This window comes from Dromaius novaehollandiae, chromosome W, assembly GCF_036370855.1.
Source record: "Dromaius novaehollandiae isolate bDroNov1 chromosome W, bDroNov1.hap1, whole genome shotgun sequence".
Lineage (NCBI taxonomy): Eukaryota > Metazoa > Chordata > Aves > Casuariiformes > Dromaiidae > Dromaius > Dromaius novaehollandiae.
The window spans coordinates 71129041-71155146 of NC_088130.1; the positions used below are offsets into that span (position 1 = coordinate 71129041).

General features: G+C 43.3%; 1 long non-coding RNA gene across 1 annotated transcript; it reads left to right on the top strand.

The window, feature by feature from the left end:
• The first annotated feature begins 695 nt into the window (after positions 1-695).
• LOC135324388 (uncharacterized) lies at positions 696-11149 on the top strand. Its single transcript, XR_010385741.1, has 5 exons — positions 696-1030; positions 4719-4910; positions 7326-7561; positions 10187-10366; positions 11040-11149. It is a non-coding gene; the product is annotated as an uncharacterized LOC135324388 (long non-coding RNA).
• The last annotated feature ends 14957 nt before the right edge of the window (positions 11150-26106 follow it).

Here is a 26106-nt window from a genome sequence, read left to right on the forward strand (position 1 = left end):
GCAACAGATGCCGCCTCGTCTGCTGCCAGAAAAAGCTACTGCTCTTAATGATATTTCACATTGCCAGGTCATGGATCAAGCGGCCAGCGCAAGATGTTTACAGAGGATGAAAATTAATTCCAGTTTCAAAAGTCTTTCAATCAGAGTGTCTGTAATTATTATGGAGTTCTCTGGCTCTGCAATTCTGAAGAAAGATTTTGGAAAAATGTAAATATGGAATGAAACCCTGAATTGCTTTAATTTCCTACAGAAGTGGTATTCTGAAGGGAGAAGTAAAACACCCACTAAAGCACCTGACAAAGAAAGTAAAGTTTCTCTCTACCAAAATCACAAATGATGCTCTACCTCTTTTGTAGTGTGTTTTACACACTATGACATCTCTTATGTTGCATTTGTGGTCTAAAAACTCAGTGGTGTTTCCAGCAGTGTAGAGGATGAGCAGCTGTGGTGTGCTAGGCTAGTCCTCTATGGTATTTAATATATGACTGCATTTTGAAATACTGTGGTTTGCAAACAGTGGTGGTCTGTAAGACCATGGTTAGTTACAGGCAAATAACCCACGTAAATATATGAAACACAAAAAAGGTAATTACAGATATGAGTGTTCGGAGGTGCGGGAAGAAAACTGAGTTGACTACTGTCCATTAAGCCAAGAAGTTCAGGAGGTTCTGTAAAAAGGCTTGAACTTCCAGAAATGAATAGTAATGGAAATGAAACCCTGACTCCGACCCACAGGCTTCAGCCCGTCCCCGTCCCTGTGCCCATGGTGGTGTAGCAGCCCCCGCAGTGCCCTGGCGGATGGGATCCTGCCTGCGGCCTTCAATTTAAAAGAAATATAATTTCTGTCATTCCTATTTCCCAGGCATGGTGAGGAGAAACACCCCTCTGCTCTGAGGCACAAACGCCAGGCTACTGAGGGGGAAAAGAGGTTCTGAGGAAAGAAGTTATCTATTCTGGAAAGCTGATTTCAGCGAGGCATTCGACCCTTGGGACAACGGCAAGATCCTGAAAAAGTGGACTTACCTGGCACGTAAGTATGACCTGTGCAAATTCCTTGTTTTTCGGGGGGGGAGAGTTTTCAGGTTTTGTATTTTCCACAACATGCTGCTTTATATTTAATCCCGCTCTTTCCCTGTGTTATATCTTGCTTGCATTTTGAACCTCTGTAACCACTCGAACCGCTGCCATACTCATCAGCTATGTGACTCACTCATGGCACATTGCTTAACCCACAATGATGAATATTGATTTTGCATAACATATCTCAGGCAGGGAGTGTTATTTGCAGAAGTTTTAGTGTGAATTAGAAGGATCTGGGATACCCTTTGTAGACTTGCCTCATGCTTCAGTGTTTGACTCACGACTTTGTAATCTGGTATCATCTTCACGGCTTTATGTACCTCTCACCCACCTACATCTCAGATTTATTTTCCTCCTACTCACCCTTTTGCTCATTACACTCCTCCCCATTCTGCTCTAACTAATCCCTCCATCTCGTTTTCCCTCCTCTGCCCTGCTCATTCCCTTGTCTACACGCTGAGTGCAGCTATCGGGAAGCTTGGCCAAGGGTCTCGGGGAATTTGCTTCCAAGGGCCAAGTGCCTTTCTGGGCTCCTTGAAAGACTTGTACCAAATGCTTCCCTGAGCATTTAGGTACGTGGATTTTTCCAAACTGTTATTCCTTATCCCACACCTAAACTCTTTTGTAATGTTAAATAGCAAGTCTTTTAGATGGCTTTTGTCCTTATTTATATTCTTACAGAACCATATAGGTAATAGTGATTTTTATGGCAGCTATCACCAGGTATCCCTGTGATAGATACTCTTAAAGTGCTGTTTTCTCATGTGCACTAAATGTTTGGGTTTGAGAAAATCTGATGTTATATGAGGTTTTGTTTAGAGATGGCATTTCTTGGAAAAGGAGCTGGTGAATAGTCAGTGAGTTGGCTCTCTGATTAGGGCTCCTAAAGTAGGGTCGCTCTCTTGGAACAAGGAATTGGTGCTCTCGCCACCAAGTTATGGTACCAGCCCATTTAGAATATACCCCAGGTCTGTAGCGCAGATTGCTTCCTCACTGAGAAACCAGCCTACAAACCCTGGAACCTGCTACGGGTCAGAAGTACGAAACTGGTGTCACAGTACGATCCTCATCAAGAGGAAGCTAAAGAAAAACAGTTTTCTGGTGCATAGGTCGAAATAAGCAATGTATCAAAAATTGGTTGTATCTAATAGTCAAAATGTGGAAAAGCTGAGTACAATACCAAATCGTTTGGATTTTTGAAATGTATTGAGTAATGAATGCCAGAGGTCATCTAATATTGAAACGGGCGTGTAGGCTTGTAGCAGTATGCAAACTATCGGTTTAAATATGGAATCAGAATGTCCTAGTGGCAGGTCTTTATAAAAGATACTGTTTTAAAAAAATCCTAATGTTTTTAAAATAATTATTAGAAGAATTAGAATCTGTGTTTTGAAGACAGACTTACACTGCTTCTCAATCTTAATCTCCAGTCTCTTGGGAAAGATATTTGTCTTTTGTCCATTCACATTCTGAAAGGCAGGAAAAAATGACCACAAACACAGGACCAAAACATTCAGAATGTGTTGTTCTTGATGATAATCTGCTATAGAAAAACTGAGGAGGATAATCCAATAAATCATTACTCTATTTAAATAAACGATCTGAAAGGCAATAAATATCAGAACATCTTTTACTGTCACAAAATGATTCTTTGGATATTTTTTCTTCTTGTCATTGCAGCTCTTCTTCTATAATATCTATCAGTGCAACATATTCATACTACCGTACGCTGGCCTAGCTCTACATTCATTCACATACATTTTTGATGTAATCTCCTTTACAGCCAAAGATATACAGACTGCATTTATTGCTAGTATTATTGAAAATAGAAAAATGCATTTGCAGCTTGAGTTTAAGTTAGACAGTGTGAGAAAACAGAAGGAAAACATTTCAGATCTATTTTACACTTCATTGATTTCATGGTATGTATCCCAATTTCCTCAGTCTGCAAATGAACTGTTTATAAAAATAATTCAACTAGCATACAGATGACTGATTAATTTTCATACAGCAATCACACTAATTAAAATTCCATCAAAATACTTACAGGTTTCTTTTAAATTTTGAAATAGGTCATTGCTACAATACTACTATGTTTTGAGATTCTTTGAGAAGTTAATTTAGTAAATTGTGCTATTACAGTTTTCTGTGGTTGAATGCATAGAAATTCTTAAAAGCAATACAAAACTAAATGGACCCAAACAGGTCATTAGGCACTAATATCTAAATGTCTCTGCCTGCGCTGATGGGATTTATGCCATGGCCTGACAACCGCTCTGGGGGGCTGAAACCTAATCTTGCATCGCTTTCACAGTGACGCCAGTATTTTCCGTGTCCTGAGGTTCTTCCGGAGTCGTCGCGTTAGCTGTCCGCAGCCAGACTACACAAACATTGGGTGACTTGTCTGCCCCTTGCAGCACTTTGCTTGCCTATAGCTGCGAGAGGACTAAATCCAATGGCTTCACAAAATACGTGAGAATAGTTGTGCTTCCTTTTATGTAGCACGTTTTATTCAAGGACAGGTATTTTCCTAAAGCTTTTATTTGGGAACATTAACTTGAGGAAACCACAGAGGGTCACTAACCCTTTTTTCAAATCTTCAGTGTCCTGTATTAATATGCTTGAAACCTTGTGCTCCCAGCAAAGCTCACCTGGCTAAGGGGAGCTTGTCAGCTTTTACTAGAAGCGGGGTGAAGGGTGTTTCCATGATATTTCCTAGGCTGCGCCTAGGAGTCAAGGCAGATTGTGGGTTTGAGGGAAGAAACAATTATATGAGAGTCCCTTGTTTAGAAAAAGTAATTCTTTTACGTTTCCTTTGACTTCAATAAAATTAGTTCTGGTTTATACCAGTGCGAAATGTGAATGAGGTCCTCAGGCTCTCTCAGATCATTGACTTCTCTACAAGCCGTAGCTAAATGTACGAATCTAAGAACTGCTGTAAAAGTTGTGCTAGTTGATCTTAGATTGCCCAGACAGAAAACAGAGACAAGGTTGATTTCTCCACGGCTTGGGAACCGAACCTTAGGAACTGTAGGGAACACGAATGAAAATTTGCGTTTCTGTCTCAGACTTCTGCCTGGAAGACCTCCGTGTGCTGTGGAAGCACTCCAGAGCCTCTGTTAATGTTGTCTTCAGCTACATGCACAAAACAGAGGCACAGAAGATCTAAACCGACAAAGGTCCTTGTTCCTGTTTCCTCTGACCTCCTCCTCTCTCCATCCTTCTTTCGGTTTATCACAGTGGTTCCTCCTTCCTGACATTGCAATATGAGCTCGTTATGGCAGGTACTTGGCAAAATGGATCGCTGGGTTCTTTCAAATAATGCACATGAATATGTATAGTAACAACAATATCAAAAAAGAACCCAGTGAAATATGCAGACTACTGACCTAAACTGAATTTTCCAATTTTTCGGTACCACCTTCACAGCTAAGAACTGTGTTTTTTCCATAGTGTTGGCAGTGTCTCTCACTCATATGCCTGGTTTCACACATATGAAAAGAGTATTTTCTTCCTCTTTTTGGTACCAGCTTTTACTTGGTATTAAATTCTTCTCCAGCTGCTCCAGGAAAAGAGATGATGGGGCTGAAATTTCTTGACATACCTCCTTGAAGCAGTTTGCCTGTTTCTAATTGCAGGTTTGTCACATGCTAAAGGGTCTAACAGGCCACCACACGGGCAGCACCGCTGCTCCGGCTCAATGTCAGGTGTGATCAGGTGGGGCTGTGACTCTGCCGTGGGAATACAGAAGAGTCTGAAAGAGAGCTATGCTGGCTGACTTACCTTGAATTCTGCTAGAAGCAATATTGCTGAAGTTTTCTGAATTTGAGGTAAGCACATAATTTCTCATTCATAAAGATGACATTAATAAAAGTAAGGATAGCCCTAATAGGGTATCTCATTATTAATATAAGCTGATATACACCAGAAGGGGGACTGGGTTATCTAGTCAGCCTTTCCTATCTCCAGCTTTAATGGTTTTCCCTATCAGTCTCTATTTTTCTCACAGAACAAGTAGCAATACACTCTACATTTCTTAATAGGCTGCTTGCGCTAATAAATTAAGAAATAGCATTTCCAATGCATTAGAGTAATGTTCTTAAAACGGAAAGTGAGAGAGAGAGTGTGTGTGTGTGTGTGTGTGCGCGTGTGTATGTGTGTGCGCACGTGCACAAAATTTCAATTTGGCCAGAGGCAATCCTAAGCAGCTCATCAAAAGAGTGGGTGGAAATGGTTGTAAAATATTTCTAATTACTGGATCTATAACAGCTACAGCATAAGGAGAAAAATCAGATAAAGGTACATGAGATTTGAAGAAAATCCCTTCAAATAAATCATGATACACTCGACTCCTGGAATATTTCCATTGACTTAAGTTGGGCTTTTTATAGCAATGGTAGTGCTCAACATGAGTGAGAGGAACAAAATCTGGCACCATATGACTGAACAATACAGTCACTAGTATTTGTGAGTGAGAAGATACTGTCTGTGCTTTGCACTTCAGACAGCGATTAGATGTAAATCATTTTATCACCTCCCTGTTTCACCACCAAGCTGTTTGCTTCGTGGCTGAGCAGGACCTTCCTTCTGCTGTCGTTTGCAGCAGTGTGCAGCCCCGCTTTGTCTCGTCATTGCCATGCAGATCGTGTCACTTCCCTGGCAGAGCATATGTAGTTGCCTTTTATTAACATGTTAAGTGTTGAATATGCATGCATATGCTCTGTAATTACTGAAAACCACTTTGTATAAATCAGTTGGCATCCTGCTATAGACTGCTTCAGTCTTAAGCACCCTTATTCTTTGAGCGCATGCATGGATCCCTTAAAACATCTATTCATGTCACGTTAGGAATAAGCCTAACTACCTGATAGCAAGGGCTCAATTCTCCTACAAAGAAAGCTCTTCAATCAAGAATTTTGGTATAATAGGATTGATTTCTAGGAATTCAAAATGAAGAAGTTGTAAAAGCCAGTTCAGTCAGTTTTGATGAAGAAAAATATCAGATAACTTAGGAGATTTATTTGTATTTATTTTTATGACTAGGAGCTCATGTAGCAGTACATGAGGGATTCTATTCATCTTTCCCGTTAGTTTATTTATAAAGTAGAATTTTTAAGTGTCCTTCTTTCATTATTTGCTCTTACATGCTGGTTTATTTTAACAAAACGAAAGAAATAAGAAAGACAAACCAGAAACATATGTATGTAATGCCTGGAAGAGTTCAGGAGCCTTGACTTGATCCTCTAGGTCTGGCCTCCTTTAATAAGAACATAGGCTGAAGCATGATGGTGAAGTCTGGAAGTGTGCTGAGCATCTCCCACTACTGCGTGGTTATTTTCTCACCTCAGGTACTATCGTAATGAGCCTTTTAGAAATGTATGTGATAATCATTACTGATGGACACAAGGTAAAGGACTTCAGAAATAAGACAAAAAGAGTAAATAATGTAGGATTAACATAAATAACATTGCCTGTCACCTCAGTTTTGTATTTATCACATCAGTGATTTAGAGTAGTGAAAATAAGGTGCCACAAGATCTGTGTGGGATGGAGACAAATATGTTCTGAAATGAAAGCAGGCCCTCCCAATATAGTGTGGTTGAGAAGGATGATCTGTAAGCAACTGTGCAGCAATGAATCATTGTGCAGTCTCCGCCGCTTGAGCCAAGGCCAATCCAAAGCACCCCAGAGAGTCCAAATCAAGTGCAGAGTTTGCACTCAAGAACATCATAGCTGCAAACCATATAGGGGGAATGCTTTCTAAAGGCAACATATTAATAATTCATTCAAAAGGTAAGCAATAAATAAAAGTGACTGACTTCTAGGCTAATCGGTTCATATTCCGTCACTCGCATCCAGCTTACCTTTTGGGTAACACCACGTTCGCGGGTAGATGCTGAACAGTGACGTGACTGCCCTGTTTTACCTCCCATTCTTCCTCACCCCCTTCTTGGTGTTTATCATTCCTACTGTCATGTCCAGGCTGAGGTTTGCAGTGGGACCGTTAGCACACCTTGTTTGGGAGAGCCCCCAATACGTGCTGAGCTGCTAATGCCTTAATCACTGTTAGCGACTGAGAAATAGTGAGAGTGAGGTGGAAGACATTGGCATGTGTGATGTGCTGGGAATAGTGATTCCTCTTACAGCAGCTTCTGTCATTTGGAAAGTAATGCAGAACTGGCCACAAAAAAAGCTTGTAATAATGTGTGATACTCTGATATTCATAGGGTCATATTTTTCTACAGCACATGGGCAAACTTGCTGGGAACATACGTATGCAAAGCACCGGCGTTATGGGCCAGATCAGCAAGTGGTACAAGTTGCCATGGCTGGACTTCCTCCGGTGGAGTTGCTGTCCTGCTCCAGTTGTGTGTTTGCCCTGGGCCTGGCGTACTGCAAGAAGACACCTCTGACAGGCACCACGACTGGCTGGACAAGCCTGCTGGGCCTGGGTGAGCACCACAGCTGCCCCCAGCTCCAGGTAGGACAAGACCAAGCCCACCCTGTTGCTCGTGCGCACGCAGGCTCTGCACGAGGAAGGACGCCCAAGCCTGTGGGCTGTAGAGCTGCTGCAGCACACGCTGGCCTCGTCCCTTGGTCTGGGTGGTGGTGGGGGGTATGTCCCCAGGCACGCATAAGAGTAAACTTGCTGTGCAATCTAGTTGCCAAAGCCTAGAAGCCAAAGGATAAAGGTGCCTAGAGAAAAAGCTGTCCTTTTGCTTCTAAAATCTCCCCAGACCAGGATAAGAATGTGTTATAGCTTGGGTAACCCTCTCCGAAACTGTGGCACTGCCACTCTGCATTTAGAGGGGGAGAAGCCATTCCGCACCCATCCAAACACAATAGGAGAAAGAAAGTAATCTACAGACCCAAACACCAGCAGATGTTACCAAACCCAAAACGCAGCCCGAGGTCTCCGCCCCAGCCCCAGTGATATGCACGCCCAATCTGCAATTCAAACGAGCCGGGTGGGGTGGCTCTGCTGCATGCTGTTTTGGGCAGGAATGATGCAGGAGAGGCAATTTAGATGGGGAAGATCTGGGAAGGTGCATGATCTGATTGAAAATAGTAACAGGTCTTTCAAGAAAGGTCTGGAGAGAGGGATTTTAGATGGCACTTGCTGAAAGACAGGTTCAGTGAGCAGGGAAGCTGTGTCTGGTGCCCAAGCGTACCAGACTTTATGCATTTCTGAAAATAACCAGATTAGCCTATCTTGTGGTAGATACCCTTCTCCTAACTGAAATAACCTACCCCACAACATCTTACCATTGCTCAAGTGCAAATTGCCTCATTGATAATTCCGGAGAGAAGGGCAGTACAGGCAACGATCTGGAAATTTTTGAGAGACCTAAATTCACAAAGCCCTCTTGCCATAGAAAGAGCTCCAGAACAGCGGCTGACCTCTCTCCCTTCCATCTGAATATCTTCCCAGTTGGCCAGAGCCCAGAGCTAGTTAACTTGGACTGTATACGCTTTATTGTTGAACTCTCAATAGTGAAAGGCAACTTTCACTGCAGATAGCTCGTGTATTTTGTCCCGAGTGTTCCAGAGCAGCTCGAATGGAGGGATGGGGAAGGGAGCCGCTGCTCAGATTTTTGGCATCTGCAGAAGCACCGCTCAAGGGTTGCGGTCAGCTGGAACTGCTGCAGTCTCACTCCCTCTGTTAATCAGACATGAGATGCCTAAAATTGAGTGCTTGTGGTTAGTGAACTTTGAAAACATTGGCTCAGGATTTTAACTGTGAGTATGACAGCCAAAATTACCATTGCAGTATCTTGAGCTTGAAATCCTACCCTCAGCAAACACATTTCAAGCTCATACAGAGTGTACCACCATGCCCATGTGTTGGGGATGGCATCGTGCCAGTTCTCAAGGTGGTATGCCAGCTTTAATAGGACATATGTGCTAAGAAAAGACATATTTAGTAGGGCAGCTTTCCTACTGCTGTAAGTACCAAATCTTCAGCCAAAAGTCCTTTTTATAGAAAGCTGCAGACCTGTTTACACAGGACTGTGCTTGTCAGGGCTCCTATTCCGAAATAGCCAACCAGGAACGGGCTAAGGGGGCATAAAAGAGGTTGTGGTACAGTGAAGGGGGGGGAGAAGGAAGGGGGTATGAAAAAGCAGGTGGCCCACAAAATCTATTAATAACATAAGAAACAATAGAACATCTGTTGCACAAAATCACAGCCTTGAGGCACATCCTATTAAGACAAGACTACGGCAAATAATGACTTTTGGACAAGATTTATCACAGAAGCCAAATAAGTTTATATCTAATGCACGAGCTATGCATTTGCCCTAAAATGCAGGAGTCCAGCAGAGTATTTTAATAAATACTGGCTTGCGTGATGCGTTTCGGTCTTTAACTGTGTGTGGGCCTCCAGGACTAAACTTACTGTTTGCCACCACTTGTGATCCGGCTCTGTTTAACTTGGCAAAAGCACGCTCACTATTTTTCCGTGGTTGATCGTAATGAATAGGTCAGCTGCCTGCACGCTGCACTCCGATGGGGAACAAAGGGAGGTCGATAAGGGGAAGGCTGTTGCTGTCATTACGAAAGGTGAGGCCGGGCTGTTAGCAGGTGCCTGGCAGTCATTCGCGGAGGAGAGGGCTCAGCACGGGGGATCTTATCCAGGTTTATAGATACCTGACGGGAGGGTGCCCAGAGACCAGGGCCAGGCTCTTCCCAGTGGTGCCCAGTGACAGGACGAGGGGCAACGGGCGCAGACTGAAACACGGGAAATTCCACCTGAACACAAGAAAACACTTCCCTGTGAGGATGATCAAGCATTAGAGCGGGTTGCCCAGAGAGGTGGTGGCATCTCCATCCTTGGAGATATTCAGCCCCGCCTGGACGTGGTCCTGGGCAGGCTGCTCTGGTGACCCTGCTGCAGCAGGGGCTGGACCAGGGGGTCCCCAGGGCTCCCAGCCGGCCCCAGCTGCTTGGTGCAATCCTGTGCACTCCCTTCCAGAGGCTCCGGCCGGCGCTGCCCACCTGCCGGCATTTCTGGGGGAAATGATGCATATGGACAGTCATTGACACGTCCTCTGTTCTCAAGCCCTTTCCTGCATGTGGGATAAATACATTTTCCTGTTTCCAGCAGATACCAGAAGAGTGGGAAGGCTTGTCTGGAGAGTTGCTTTTTGTCACCTACTTTTTCTGCATCAGCCTATGGATCCTCTGCAGCTGGAAATGTGGAAACTAGCTGTCTGTTTTAATGGAAAAGACTTTTATATGGAAGTTAAAAAGGACGTAACTGGGCTTCAGGTTGACTGCTACCAGGGTAAGAGCATCAAACAGCATCTTCTGATCTCTTTCAATCTTATAACATATTCAGCACTATAACCGAGTACCTGACAAATGATATTGCCAATCTTGCGTATTATACTTAACCTAAAGATCATACAAAACGTCCTAGAATCTAAAACACTGATCCTTTAATTAGCAGTGTATGAACAGGTGGGAGAATTCGCACCTCCACTTCCTTTTAAGTCAGACTGGACCCCAGCTACTACCTCTTAGGATTAAAAATGCTGAAATGGAATTTTTGAAGGTCACTAAAGGTCACACAGTGACTCAGTGTGCTCAGATTCAAAATCTTGCTAGATGCAAGAAGAGATCCCTTGTAGGACTTTCAAACTGAGGAACTACATAAAAATAGGAAAGCTTGTTGAAAAAGTAATAAAAAAGAACAGTCAAAAGGGGCAAACTGCTTGCAGGCAGGATGCAGATTACTTAAAACACTGTATTAGAATTTAAGGGTATATTACTTCTTTAAAAGAACCAAGAAGTCCTGGTTAAACAACAAACTTCCATAAATAAAAGGATATAACTCAAATTTTAGGTTGTGCCCAAATGAGTAAAGGAGAAGGGGAAAAAAAAACCCACAGAAATTTGGTAAGTAATAAGACCATCAAAAAGGCTGTGAGGTATAAAAGCTAGTAAATGTTTTTCAGACACAACAAGCCAGAAGCCTGCCAGACACCTCGTAGCACCGTTTGGTGATTACCATGTAAAAGGAAGACTCTAAGCCAAGGTCTTAGAGAGGCTGACTGAGTTGTTTGCATCAGTGCTCACTAGCGGAGAGGTGAGTAGGTGCTCGTGCTGGTACTCTCTTTACCTTTCACTTTGAGGCATCTCTTGCCAAGCGTTCCCTGTATCTGCAGGAGAGATTTAGACGAGGGAACAGCGTGGAGTGGAGAGCAGCAGGCTCTCGGCACCACGTTCCCCTGGCAGCTCTAGGGAGCCTTACGTAGGGAATTGCTCAACTACTAGGTGCAGTAACAAACCGCTATTGCCTACAGCCACGGCTGCAGAGGAATGGCTGGTGACAGCGGCTGCAACGGGGGTTCCCAGCGGGAGCCCGGGAACTGCCGACCAGCAAGCCTGGCTGTCGGCAAATGGGCAGAAACGGTGATGGCAGTCAATGCACTGGAAATGTAGAATAACAGGAAAGAACCCGTGTGACTTCTGGGGTGGGAAGTTACCTATTGTGTCTGTTAAATTACTCTGAAAATGTTAATGAGCATGTAGACAGGAGTGATCTGGCCAACAGAGCTGTTTTTTTAAAAAAAAAAAAAACAAACCACCTTTCAACGTGGTCACAGGTTAAAAAGGAAGGTTCTTTCATGGGCAAATACCTGATTATAGAGTAAGAGACAAAGGATGATCAGTTTTCATAGTGGATAAAAATTGAACAAGCAGAGTTTCCTAGAGATCTGTGCTGCAACATGATAGTCGGTACGTTCATAAATAATTTGCAAAACGGGATAAGTTATGAAGTGGCAAAATTTACTGATGATTATTAAATTATGAGAGATAATAAAAACAAAACCCAGCTGAGAAGAGTTGCAGAATCTCACACTGCTGAATGAGTGGGCCATAGCATAGGAGATGATATATAATATGGATAAATGCAAAGAAACGCATGGAGACCCAACCCCTAGTATAAAAAGTCAGTGAGGGGTTCTCACCACCCCCATTCAGGTCTCGGCATTGGTGCAGGTAGGTCTGTGAAAACATCAGCTCAGTATCCAGCAACGGTCAAACAAGAATAAACCAACCCTTCCCAAGCAGACTGTTTAGGAATAACTAGGAAGGAAAGCAGCAAACAGAACAGAATACGCTAAAATACTACACTGTAAATCCCTTGTGCGCCCTCATCTTGCTTACATGACGTCTTCATCTCTCTAGATCCTAAAAAAAAAAAAAAAAAAAGCAAAAGATGTGAATAAGGGTCACAAAGATGAGCAAAGGTTAAGAAAAGCTTGTGTACTTGGAGGGACTAGATATCCTACAGCTCTACAAACTAGAAAACTAGAAAGGAAATGAAAGAGGGGAATATGAGCCAGTAAAAATATAAATCATCTGAAGAAGCTGAACAGCTGGTAATTATTCCTTATTAAAGATAATGTAAGAAACAGTAGAAATAAAATGAAATAGTTAAAATGACATAGAAGCAAACAGAAGGAGGTGTTTTTCACATAGTACATTGGAATTTGCTGTTCCAGGATAATGGCAAAATTTTATATCAGATCAGAAACAGTTTTGACCACTTTGGAGAAGAAAAATGTGTCAAGGCCTGTTGAAGGCGAAGATGCAGCCTGTGGCTCGGGAAGCCCCTGAGCCGCAAGGCACGCGGAGCCGGAAGGCTGGGCAGGCGGGAGCATCGCAGCAGGCTGCCTTGCTCTTTGCTGCTGCCCGCCGTTGGGGCAGGACACCGGACGAGATGGACCTGCGGACTGATTCCCTGTACCAGTCTTGTGTTTGGAGGTATTTTGCTTGTTTTGTTTGGCATTTTAACTAGTGGACAGCACACAGAGCATCGGTTAGCAGAGGTTACAGGGAGGGTGGTGAGGCTGGCGGTGGGTGCTAGGAGGGCAGCAGCCCCGACAGCTGTAGTGTGTGCTGTGGCACGTGCCACGGCTGGTGGCCCAGGTGGGGTACTGGGTCGCCTACCACGTAGGCCTGCGTTGCTGTGGAGATCCCACATCGCAACTACAGGTTTAGCCTTGAACCGAGCAGTGTTACGGCGATAAGCCATGTGTGAGTCACTTGAAACAGCCGTATTTCTCAGTGGATCCTTCAGAACTATCTGTATCTAAGCCTGTCATCAGCTCTCACCTCCATTTTGGTCTTTCAGGTGAGTAGTCTGGTGAGCATCACTTGCAGGTGAGACTCCTGTGCTGCTGAGTGAGCCTGAGAGGACATGAAAAGTCGAGAGACTTGACTTTTCCTCACTTGTCTGTAAAGGTTATAGGCTTGCTTGTTTGTTTTCCGGGACATCTGTATGGAATTATCAGTGCTGCAGTCATCTTAAAAAAAAAGCAAAATAAGATTTATTAACCACGGAACATGAAATCCAAGTGAAAGGAACAGTTTGCATAACAAATCTCATGAGATTTACATTTCTCACAAACTAAGCTTGTAATACATTCTGGGCTTAATTACCGAGAGAGCAGAGGAGCCCCTCTCCGGTGACAGCACTGCTCCTTCTCTCATCGGCTTGGGGCTCTCTGCCAGCCTGACGCCGTTCCCTGGGGATGTGCCTCCTCCGGTCCAGCCCAGCCTATCGAGTTACCCCCGACCAGAAAACTGACACCCCACAGCACAAGAGACTCTAGGGATTTCTTGTATTCTCCAAAAAAACCAGGCCACTGACTCAATTGCTCTGTGAGGACTGTGATGAGCAGCCATCTGTCAAAGCCTCTGTGACAGCACACCTCACAGATCAGGTCACACAACTCTACTGAGTCTCTTAAAAATATCTCTGAAATGGTCTTTTTTTTTCTTTTGCTGTAAACTATGAATTACTGGTAGAGATACAGAGCTTTCGTCAACTTCTTTAATGTTAATTTTACTCATTGGCTCAAACTGACAAAGAAATGAAAAATTGTGAAATTTGTCATGAAGGTAAAAAAAAGAAAAACCTGCTACTTTTAAGAAATATTCTTTTAGGAAATATTACAAAGATACATTTTCAACCCACCCCTTTAAAAACATGCACAGAACTGTTAGCACAATAACCAAAGTTAGATTATATACTGTAACGGCAAAAGGAAAGAAGGACACACATTGGAGTGCTCCTAGATACAAAACTGGCTTCTTGTCCTTCAGTGTTTGTAAGTTCAGGTCCTAAGTGGGACTATTTAGATGTACTTTAAAATCCTGCTTAAAAGAAAATTTTTGACCTGTGAACATCAAGCAGATCAACTCACTTTACTTAAATAATTCTACAATCCCTGTAAGCAAAGTAGATTGACATGAATTTTATAAAGTCTCTTTTGCTGTTGAAGTATACACTTACCTAATGAGCAAGCTACAGCATGCAAACACCTAATAAACAAGAGAAGACTCAAGTTAAAAAAACGAATGCTTTGTTAAAGTGAGCTAAAAAGGGAGGAAAAAGGGGAAAATGCTTCATATGCTATATGGCAGATTTTATTCAGTATTTTTACTGATAAATGATATAGCAGCCTCAAGATGCCGTATGAGCTAGCTGAACGATTTGCAGAAGCAGAACGATTTTGTAGAGAAATGCACGACAAGACTAATTGTCAATGCTTGCGCTGATTTGCTCTTGACAGTTTCCCAGCAGAGCTGAAAGTTCTCAGCTTTGTTTTCCTTAAATCTGTATTTAATCTCTAGATGCTCTTCTTGATACCCCTGACTAAGCCAGCGATGACGTGTGACAGCTCCGCTCCTCCATGGGGAGAAGAACAAGGCCGGGAGCGGCACTGTCTCCGAGGGCGGTGGCCGGTGGCAGGTCCGTGCCTGCCCTGGGCTGGTCTCACCTGTGCGTTACAGCCCAGCAGAGCCGGGGGCTCGTCGCTGCCGCAGGCGTTGGTCCTCTCCTGCCCCGCTACCCGCTTCTGCTGCGTCCCCGCGCTGACGCTGGCCCTCGTCCGCACTGCGCTCCCTCGGGCGCTCGACTGGTGGAAGAATATCCATATATACAGGGAGTTATTAATTACTGCCCATGGGGAGAAAAGATTAATAAAAAAGGAGATTCAGTCATGGTGGCATAGGAAATTTGTGGTAAGTGGTAAGTGTAAGTGGTAGTCTGGCTCTCCTGGATTTTATATCTGTGATTTAACCACAAAAAAACCCTCATTTATTTCATTGTATATAGTATTTAATGATGTATGAAATGTTATTGAAATATCTCCTATTGCTTCCTTTGCAATACTATAATTTAAAGAATAGTCTGAATTTCAAAATGTATTTGAACCGGCAATAATTCCCTAGTGAAGTCTGGAGGTTTTTTGTTTGCTTTTTGTTTTTAATAAAAACAAAGATCTGAGGTATTAACTATTAAGAAATTCCCCCAAAGTCTCTTCTGAACTGTTTGATTACTAAAAAGTTTTAACTGAGTACTTTCAGCATTATAACAGCCACAGACAATAATGACCTGTTCACTGGCTACAAAAATTATACCATAACCAACATTTATTTCATGCAGTTCTTTCAGTATCTTGGCAAAACTGCACTCACAGTAGCCTAATATAAAATGTTACCTTTTCTCTTTGGAAAATAGGCTTTTTTCTTTTTCTTTTTCTTTTTTTTTTTTTGACACACAATACTTGCAAGTCAGAGTCAGCAGTATGAGGAAGAACAGATCCTCTGACTTCTGTTCAGTCTTTTTTCCTTTTGACTTGAGTCAAGAAAGGAAATATTTTGTCTCTCTTCTGAAGTTGTTTTGATTATTGTGCATTACCGTTGCACTGAAGCGGGAAGTGCTGAAAGCTGATCTCTGTGCGATGTGCGGCACTTTCTGTCCGTGACGGTTTGACTGATATCCGAGGAGTCCCGCACCGTGCCGAAGCTGCCCCGCGGTAAATCCCCTCGCAGGAGGACGAGCGTCTTGCTCATGCCTGAGGTATTTTTTATATATATATATATAATATATATAACAATTAACCCAGTCAAAAGTTAGGTCAAACCTTCCTACAATTGGAGACACTTAGAAAAAAATCCCGACTTTATGCGGCAGCGTCTGGCCCAAGGCACGGCTGATCCGCCCGTCACCTCAGTGGATAATTCTAATGGAATAAATCGACTGAGAAAGTGGTCACTCTGAAGCTGCAGCTTGTAGTTTTTAAAGCTGTTTCCTACTTTTCGTTAATACTTTGAGCTGCTGACATACAGCTGAAATAAACTGAGCGTGGGATTTTTAAATGGATTGACACACGCTGCTACCGTAGCAGGGAGAAACTCGGTGCCATCTCAGTGGCAGGGGGGACGGTGTCTTTGGGGGCTTTTAGCAATTGAAAGGCAGTTTTCAGAAGTGCAGAATTCTGCTCTTATTGGCAGAAGTGCTAATGCCTTCGACAGGAGCAGGCCCTGATCAGCCCCCGCCACCCGGACACCCGCTCTAGCTGCTTGGGTCGCGACGGGACCAAGGACATTACACGGTGGCGGACAGGTAGGCGCGGAAAGGGAAGAGCACAGGTAGCGGCTTTCTGAGCAGCACAGGCAAGTGTGCATGTATCACTGTTTTCACAAAAACTGTGCCAGAAGCCTTCTAGAAAGGGTATCTTGATACGGGCCATTCGATTACCCTTTCGTCCTCATAAAGCAGTGAAACCAGAAAAGACCAGACTTGACAAAATATTAAAAAAAAAAAAAGTTAAATTGTTTTGTGGGAGTTTTTGATTCAGCTTGTTTTATAGTTCTGATAAGTTTTCTATATATTTTCAATAATAGATTACAAAACACTGGCATACTGTTAAATGGTTAATTCCTGTATGTTCAGAACCATTTTTCTGTGAGTTTGGAATTGTATCTTCAGTTCCTCCACACTTTTATAATCCTTTAAAAAGGACATATGCTAAAAATGTAGGTACAATAGTGACTCTTGATCAAACTTAAACCTGATAATATATTAAAATTTCTTATGAAACTGTTCCAGAAAAAGAAAAATTATTACAGCTGGCAAGTTTTGCGATGAGAAAAGCATTGTTTCAGAACAACATCAATATGTTCCTTTTCTTACAGAATATTTTGCTGAGCTCTAAAGCGGAAGGACTATTGAGCTGTGCTGAGTGTGTCCGTAAACAGCTGCTTTTTTGCTCAGTGTGATGTAGATTTCTTTTGGAATAAGGAATTTCCATGTAAAGGCTGAAAAAAATGTTAGGGTAACGTCTAGGAGCCCCGTGTCTCTGCTGCTGTTTTCCCTGCCACGGGGAGCTGGAAATCCCTGCCGGGGACATGGGTTGCCTTGCCGTGACAGCGTGCAGCCAGGACATAAAAGCTGTTGCCAACAGCGAGAAGAGCTTTGGTGCGCCGTGCGGGGTCCTGGAGTCTGAAATCCTGAACAGTCAGCTTGCAAAGGAAAGCTCCTGGTCAGAGCAAAGCAATAAATACTTTGTGTAAGAGAAGCAACCGGCGACTGCCAAAGCCAAGGGCCTCCAAGGGTGAAGCTCGAGCGAGGCTCCAAGATTTACAGCCGCAGAAGCCGTGGCCAAGGCTTCGTGCCCTGATGCACGCGCTGACCGTCGCTGCGAACGCGCGTATCACGCTTTTCCGTCTCACCGGAGTTTTTTAGGAACCGTTGCTGTGAATTTACAGCTCCCACTAAATAGGGTAGTATGTCACCGTGGACGGACCCTGGCAGCAGTTTATCACCGTGAGGCTGGGTAAGCCAATGAGGCAGCCGGCTGCTCTCCTAAAGAGCATTTGCTGCTTAGGTTGTGGCTCTGCTAATCTGTTCAAGCCAATTCCGCAAAATCCGAACCATCTGTATTTATGAAGATCACGGTTTATCTAGATTTTCTTTGTGTCTGCTGTCACTGCATGATTAAAAGTAGTAGGGATTTACAGCGTAGGTCTGTACATTGGCATGTTACAGTGACCTTCCAGGTAGCAGTTCCTTATACTTGAGTAACAGCTCGTGCTGTTAAGTTCAGCAGGAAAATATATAATGGCTATAAATAATAGAAATAGCTTTTGCAGCATTTCAGCTATTGACTAGGCTTTTGTCTTTATTACTAGAGTTTTCTTGTGAATTGTACAGTAATGCTTAGTTAACGTTTTTGTATCGTACAAAAGGTGTGTGTGGTGTTAGTCGTTAAGGATTTGCTACAGGAGGTTGTTGCTGAGGGTCCCGAAGAGGTGCTCCTGCCAGATTTGTATTAACGCATTGAATTAGTTCCCTAGCTAAGGCTTCTCTGTTTTTCCCCCGATCACCTCCCGCCCTTCCTGGAAGCAGCACTAACCTAGGTGCCTTTCCACGCCTGAGCCGGAAGGCGTTACCCAGCGTACGCGCAGGGCAGGACAACCGCAGGGCCCTCGGCTGGGGGGCTCGCAGAGCCGCGCGGGGGGAACCCGGGGACCCCCCCGGCTGCAACCACGGCAGGCTGCGCACGGCCCCGTCCAGCCCGGGTCTGGGCATCTCCGGGGTGGAGACGCCACAATCTGTCCGGACAGCCTGTTCCAGCACTCGCCCCCCTGCGTAGTCAGAAATTTTTCTGCATGCGATCAGAGTTGTTCCATTAATTAATGTAAAAAGCACCGACGTTAGTCACAGGGGCCGTGACTTAGCAAAGGAATACGGCAAGCGCCTCATCTTGAGCACATCCCTAAACTCATTTCTGTTTAGCAAAGCACCTAAGTGTTTGCCTGAACTGTGGCCAAGCAGTTTTGGCAACAGCTTCACTCTGAGCGGAAAGTGTTTTTCTGCCGAGTGCCTTTCCGTTGCGCCTGCTAATGTGACATAATCTAAATGACAAGAAATGAACGTTGTCCTACAGACTTTGATATTAGGTAAGAGGTTTTTCACTCTATCGCTGTTTCTTTGTGTGTAACAGTTCACGACCAGATGGGTTGCTGTTTTACTTTTTAAGGAGTTAAAATACTCAACGCTCATTTCAATACACTGAAAGGAAATAGTCTTAAATTATTATTATTTTTTTTTAAATTACCAAAATCAGGTCAGGTAAGACTGAGCTGCTTGTGAATGCCAGTCACATTCCCACTGCAGTTAGAGGTCTGTGACGTGGGCGCCTCTATCTGAGCTCGTTGCCTTGGGCTTTCTTGTGGTCAACAGAGAGAAGGAGGCACTTTCATGGTAACATTCATTTGACTTTTTTAGATGTCTGCTTTAGGATGAGATGAATTGCATTTTAAAAGCTCCTGTTTCTCTCCGTTGGGGATAAAGGGATCCTAGTGTGACTGGGTCAGATGAGTCCCATCCCTGCGTCCATAAAAAGTGGAACTTTAGAAGCAAACAGGAATGAAAAGGAGAGCTGGAATGACTGAAAAGTGAAATGCTGCTTACTTCGTTAAATCTGATACAGCTATTTTAAAATCACAGAATATGTCACGAACCTCCCACAAATCTCTTCTCATTAATAAATAACTAAAAGCTAAGAAAAAATATTTAAGTGTAAGTTTAAATTGCTACCTTGAAACACCAGTCTAAAATTTAACTTTCCCCAGCTCCAGGTCTTTCAAACTAAACGTAAAAGGGTTCTCGGTGAGCGCAAGTTACTGGAGGTGTCTGTTGTCACAGCTTTAGAAGTTATTGCCTTCGCCAAAACTGCTGGAAATGAGACGATCTGTCATCATACACATAAAAGATCATTTGTCAGAAGACCAAGAAGGCTCAGCACAATGGGAGCAACACTGCTATAACTGCAATAAAAATATAATAGAGCACTCCACAGAATTTCGGGCAGGGCATCCTATAAAACATGTTCCTTCGTCCTTACTGGACTCCACAAAGATTCCAGGAATGTTTCTTCTGGGAGAGGATGATTTACCCTGTTACTGATTCAAAAGTACTGGTTCAGATTTAAAAAAAAATCAGAAGAAAGCTCTCTGGCAATCAAATGCAATTTCTCGATGACCACATCAAAAACTGATCAAGAATATTCTTAAAACTGTTTGAGAACATCGTCCCCATTACTCATACTGCAAAGCTAGTCTAGAACTTCATTCCAGCTGCCTCAAGTCTAGCTGACATAATGCACTTCTACTGCAATGGTGCTATGAGCTTTCTTACACCAGGGGAGTTCGGAGCTCATAGGATACATACTGATATCGAGTATCATTGATCCACTGTGGAAAAATTACATGGGTGGGGATAAGGGCAATACCAACACAAAAGTTAGAGTACAATATTATATTTCAATCTGAGCTAAAAATGAAACAAAAATATGTCTGATATAAGCCAATGCTGCTGGTGTAACGCAGAAAGAGAGGTGTATTACAAAGCTGCTGTTCACAGCGCACAGAAGAGCCGCTGAGTGAGACGGGCAGCAGGTATGCGGCCTGCTCCTTGGTGAAGGAAAGCTAGTTTTCTGGTCTCATCCCACTGGGCCCTTTTGCACACAGTCTGAGGAAGGGACGTAAGAAGCTGCTTGAGATTTGGAATAGGTCTAGTCCTGTGGGAAAGAGCGAGCCCCACGAGTAGGGTTGTAGGAACGCACTGAACCCAAAGTAGGAAGTCTTTCTGTTTACCAGCTTACTACTGCCTTAATTTACCTGCAGGATACGTTGGCTCCTGCTTAGAAACATGAACAGCTATTTACAGACTGTGTCTGCTCGGCAGAATCTGTCCGTCATCCTGCCGGGGACTGCTGGGGTGGGAGAAAACGCCCTACCAATTCGAGCTAGTCCAGCAGCTGCTCGTTCCGATTCTTCTCACCGAAAGATTTCTTCTGTGAAATACTGTGTATTACGTCGCATTAGGAATCAGAAAAAAAAAAGTCCCTGCTGTACTTGAAGGATGTTGGAGCATTTACACTGTCACACCAATGGGGGAAAAGGGACATGTTAACAATAACAACATTGAACAAAAAGTGAGAACCCTGATTGCTGCTTTTGCCTCTGGCATTACCTCTGGGCTTATCACATGTGCTAGGATGTATACGGCTTTCTATCCTAAGTGAGCGTATTATGGCTATTGGCAGCGGCCCTTGTTTTCTAATCGCTGTACAAGCACTGGGTGAGCCAGTCCCCGACCCCCATAAACTTGTAACCTAAACAGACAGGGCAGTAAAGGTGCGAGGGAGGCGCGGCAGGATGGAGCCATGACTGCTGTCTGACCGGGCCTCAGAGACGAGGGAGACTACACTGCAAAGCAGAAGCCCTCCAGAGCGTAGTGAGAGCGGGTATTATTTATTAGTAATGTAAGCGACTAAAAATGCCATCAAATAATATGGAATATATCAAAGGTTTATAATATGGAATATATCAAAGGTTTATACAACCCTGACTGACAGTCAATATCAAGTAGAGGTTAGTCTTCTGAAAATTAAACAAGAGAATGCTTCTTTAAACAAAAAGCTAAAAATACTGATGCAGAAATTACATCGCTGCCTTCTACTTCATATCCAGTATTTACACAAATGACTGTGTGTGGTGGGGCACAACTAGGCTAAATCTTAAAGATCAATGACATATCTTTTAAGAGTTTTCTTCTCCCTGTCCCTGCAGTTTGATATAGTTGGAGGACATGTGCTTGGTCATGTGGTTTTAGGTTGCATTTCAGAACTGTATTTCATATAGGCACCAGAATAGGGAGCAGCTGTAGTACTAATGAGAACGGTGGCCTTTATATACAGTTTTACTTGTCTGTATTGGATTTTGAGAGTTAAATTAAAGAGCATTTAGCAGCAGTTTTGTGAGATTATTTCTGGTTTCTCTACAGCTCTTGGGGAGAAGCCATAGATCCTTCAACATTAACCACCACCACCAGACACGCACACACCCACACCCACACACACCTTTTTTTGACCTTTCACTGTGTTATTGACTCTCAGGAACGGTGAGAGGTATCATAAGGCGATGTACTTTCATCTTCCCTGCCTCAGTATGCTGCTGTTTGTGCAATGAATTACAGCAGGCACTCATGGAAACATAAATAAGTTGTATTGATGTAGTGATTTAATCATAGAAAGAGTGTGTTTAGTACAGAATAATAAGATGAAGTATGTATGTCAGAGACTGTCTACTCTAATGTCTTGTTTATGCTAACGCTATTCAGACCCTTCCCTTCTTTTCTGTTAAGTTCTGGACTGTCTGTAGGGCTCAGGTGGGAGAATTGTTCCTGCGAACGCCTAATGCCGTTGTGCCCCCGCCCCCCCTCCAAGCAGAGAGGTCTCCGTCCGTGCTTACAGAATGAGCCAGAGTTGAGTTACTTATAATGCTTGCATCAGGATGGTACTTTTAGTGTATACACTGTCCTTTGGAGACAGATAAAAATTCATTTTGCCCATGGCTCTGGACACGTTGGACACCCACCATCCGCTTCAGCGATGGAGCTGCATAGCCAAGTTTAAGGGTCGGGAGGTACTCGGCTGAACAGCTGAGCACGAGCTCGAAGCCTTTTGCTCAGCAGGGCTGGTAAACTCAACGTGGCAACACAGGGTTTGAACTGGAGCTGGGTGATGACTGAGCAGCCTGAAACGCGTTTCACGTGCGACTCCAGCAAAGAGCCACTTAGGAGTCATCTCTTGCTATGCTTTGTCTTTGACAGATCCGGGGTGTCTTTTTAGAACAATATTGTTCTTTTCTCTTACATCTTAGATAATTATGAAAATGCCATAGTGATTTTTCATAAAGCATGGGAAAAACAAGTTTGAAGAAGCAATCTCTTGCTTCACTGCCCTCTGCAGTGAAATGGTAAGTGGCTAAAAATAAAAACGGGCCTGTGCTCAGGTATTTTTATGACTTTTATTGCCATAAGAGAGAAGTGAAAGCCAACAGACTGTGGGTCCATGTAGCAAAGCAGGTTAAGTCTTTTCCTTTTTTCTGCAGAGAAGTATGTGCTGGCATTATTCTGCTATTTAATATGAACAAAAGAATGGGTGGGCAAGAACACACACTAAAGGGCTGGAAGGAAATAATTTTTATTGGTCTGTATAATCACCCCAGAGTATATTGCTGCTGGAGGATATTACTGAGGAAATGGTTAGTGAGATTTAGAAAAGGATTAGGCACTTATATGAATAGGAATAACATCTGCTGTTACACTCATGAGGTTAAAAAAAATTACAAGGCATATCGTTCTTAAGCTTTAGGCCATAAGCTAATCACCAGCTGGAGCTGGGAAGGAATCCCCTCCCTGCCCCTTCGTTACAGCACGGCACGTTCGCTCGGGGCCACTGTTGAAGCTTCACCAGAATTGTCAAATTCAGACCACTTGCCTGTTCTGGTCTGTTAACTCCTCCTGTTCCCAGCCTTCAACGCGTACTGCCGCAGGGTGCTGCATCCTCATCACTCCCTGCCACATCCCGTCTCACCCAGCTCTGTGAAGCTTAATCTTTAATTGAGAATTGCCATCCATAATATATATTTAATCTAATTTTTCTCTGAGAATCGTGAATAATTAATCAACCTTTGTTATATAAAGAGGCCTGTTATAAATCATCTGAGCTGCACCTAGAGATTTTTGATGTCAGCATCCTAAGAAGAATTACATCTCTTGAGGGCCATCTATTATTCTAAATATAATTCTGAAGAGGAATTATGCATGTAATCTTCATGAGAAATAAATAATCTCCATCACAGATTTGCTATCAAAGCTTTGCAGTCCAATAAAGTTGATGTGTTAGTGTTGGAAAGTACTAATGTTTTGCTCTTATCATCAGAGACCCTTTCATTTAGCATACGTACCTATGCATTTTTTCCTAGAGGAGAACCTTTTGATGGGAGTGGTATCTGATTTTACAGTAACAACAATGTAAATGCTGTAACAGGTATAAGCAGAAGAACACAGCCGTGGTTTGAGGCCCTCAGATGGCCCTGCAGTGCACACGTGTCTAGAGTTCGCTCTGTAATCACGCATTGCAGCAAGGATCTGGAGTCAGAGATTTCCTTATACCATCAACTTTACAGTATCTGGATCCTGTCACTGAATTAGTCACCTATTTCCTTTTTATTCTGTACTTCAGAACTATAAATGTTGATGATAGTCTCTGCCAGGTTCTTAATAGATTCCAGCTACAGCTAATGGTCTCAGCTGCTGATGTATGGAGATACAGCCATGCAAAAACTGATAATCTGGGCACTGAACTTCCGCATGAGGAAGCCTACCCTGACGAAAGGAGAAGACTGGTGAAGAAGTGGCCTGAGAGAAAGCCTGGAGTGACTTGGAGCGCTGAAGCTGCGATATGAGGAGTTAAAACAAGACAGAGATAATTAAAGAGAAAGAATTACAGGAAGGGAATGATAAAAAATACTGTCTGTGGCAACCTCATGAGATGTGGTGTAGCTGCTTCTGTGAAGGAATTGAAATAGATGATTGAAAAGCATGGGGAAAGAGCTAGATACAGATTTGAGAATGATGTGCTAAGCTCAGCCAAAGAGTAATGAAACTGGAATTTGTGGAAGAGGCTTGCTTTGATTTATCTTGAGTTTGAATTGTTGGAAGAATCTGGTACCGACATGGTTCTCCTGGACTGAACAGTTTGAGGGGACTCTAATAGATCCTCCTAAGAAGGGAAACTGAAGTAGTTTTGGAGCATGATGCTGGGGAAGCCTGTGTCTACAGGTGCCAGTATTAACTGCATTATATGTAGCTTGTGAGCAGGAGAGGTGCCTGTGAGGACAAAGGCTAATGACTCCATAAGCTGTACTTTAACAGCTTGCGACTTTAGCTCCTGTACTGTGTTGTCTGGGCATAGGTCAAGTCTGTCCTTCCCCAGGAAGACCTTTTGCAAAGGCTAGAGAAAATTTTCCAACTTATGGACTGCTTGTGGAATCTCCCCCCAAAAGGCAACTTCTATTCCCCTTTCCCCTTAGCAGCCAGGTGTGAGGTGCCATCTGGACACACGGAGGCTTTCTGTCAGGCAGAAGGCTCCTCTGGTGATTTTTTTCTTAGTGGCCAATTTACCCTTTGCTGTAAAAACATGATACAGGTAAAAGAGTTACTGGCTTATCATGAGCTATTTCTGTTAGAGACAGGGCAATTTCATGGGTTACTGTGCTGCAGTTATTTGCCATATTCTTCCTGTCGGATGTCCCCAGTGCCATGCTAGAATGTGCTGAACAGGAGGGAAGTCAGCAACAGGAGAAAAGTGAGGTTCTGGGCCACCACCGATCAGAGCCTGATGTGTTCATTAAACTGCTGTTGGTTTTGCTTTGTGTTACTGTATCAGGTGCTGAGTAACAAACCCTGTGGTGTGCAGTAGTGAAGAGTGAAGTGATAGCGAAGAGCCCTCCTTCTCTATCTGAAATCGATGAGGACTATTGAACGCCTCTTTCTGAAGTGTGAATACCCCTGGAGCTGGGGTGTGGTGATGGATTTCCCTTGTGACGTTGGCCCTGCAGGACTGTATTAATGCATTTTGTATTTCAAACAAAGTAAACATAGTAAGTCACTTGCTGTCCTGTAAAAGCATAAATGGGTTTGAGAACAGCTTTCATGCAAACTACAGCTCATTAGGCTCTACTTAAGTACTATCATCTTGCCAAAAGATAACAGACAGATAATAAATGTGAAAGTAGTGTAGGGTGGGGCATGGCTGGGGAGGGGACTAGAGACAATTAAGGAAGGAGCAGAAATCAAATAAGGAAGTAATTTATGGCTAAATTGTGATTTGATTTTGCTCAGAAATAACCTAGCTCCCAAATGCCCAGAATAGCTTGTTTCCTTAAAAACCAGGATGTTAAATGATGAAAAAACTTTTGTGAATAATAATCACTGTTTGAGAGATCTGTGGATAGCTTTTCCTTTTCTCTTGCAGATCCTGTGCTGGCTGGTATTTATTAAAAATAAAAATCCACAAAATGGTGACTCGGAGAACACTGAGTTCAGAGCCTGGCACATATCCCGTCTACAGATGAATCAGTTGCATTCACTTTGAATAGCAGGAAGCCACCACACAATTCAGTCTACTCAGTTCTGTGAAAGACAGGGGACAGATCTGTAACACATATTCCCTGAACTGGTGTGCTCTGATACGCCTCTCTGGAGAATGAAGAAAAAGGGGAGGGGGCACCTGGAGCGGGTTATGTGATACCGGATTCTTATACGCTTGCTATAACGCATCACACTTCTCTGCAGGATTATGGTGA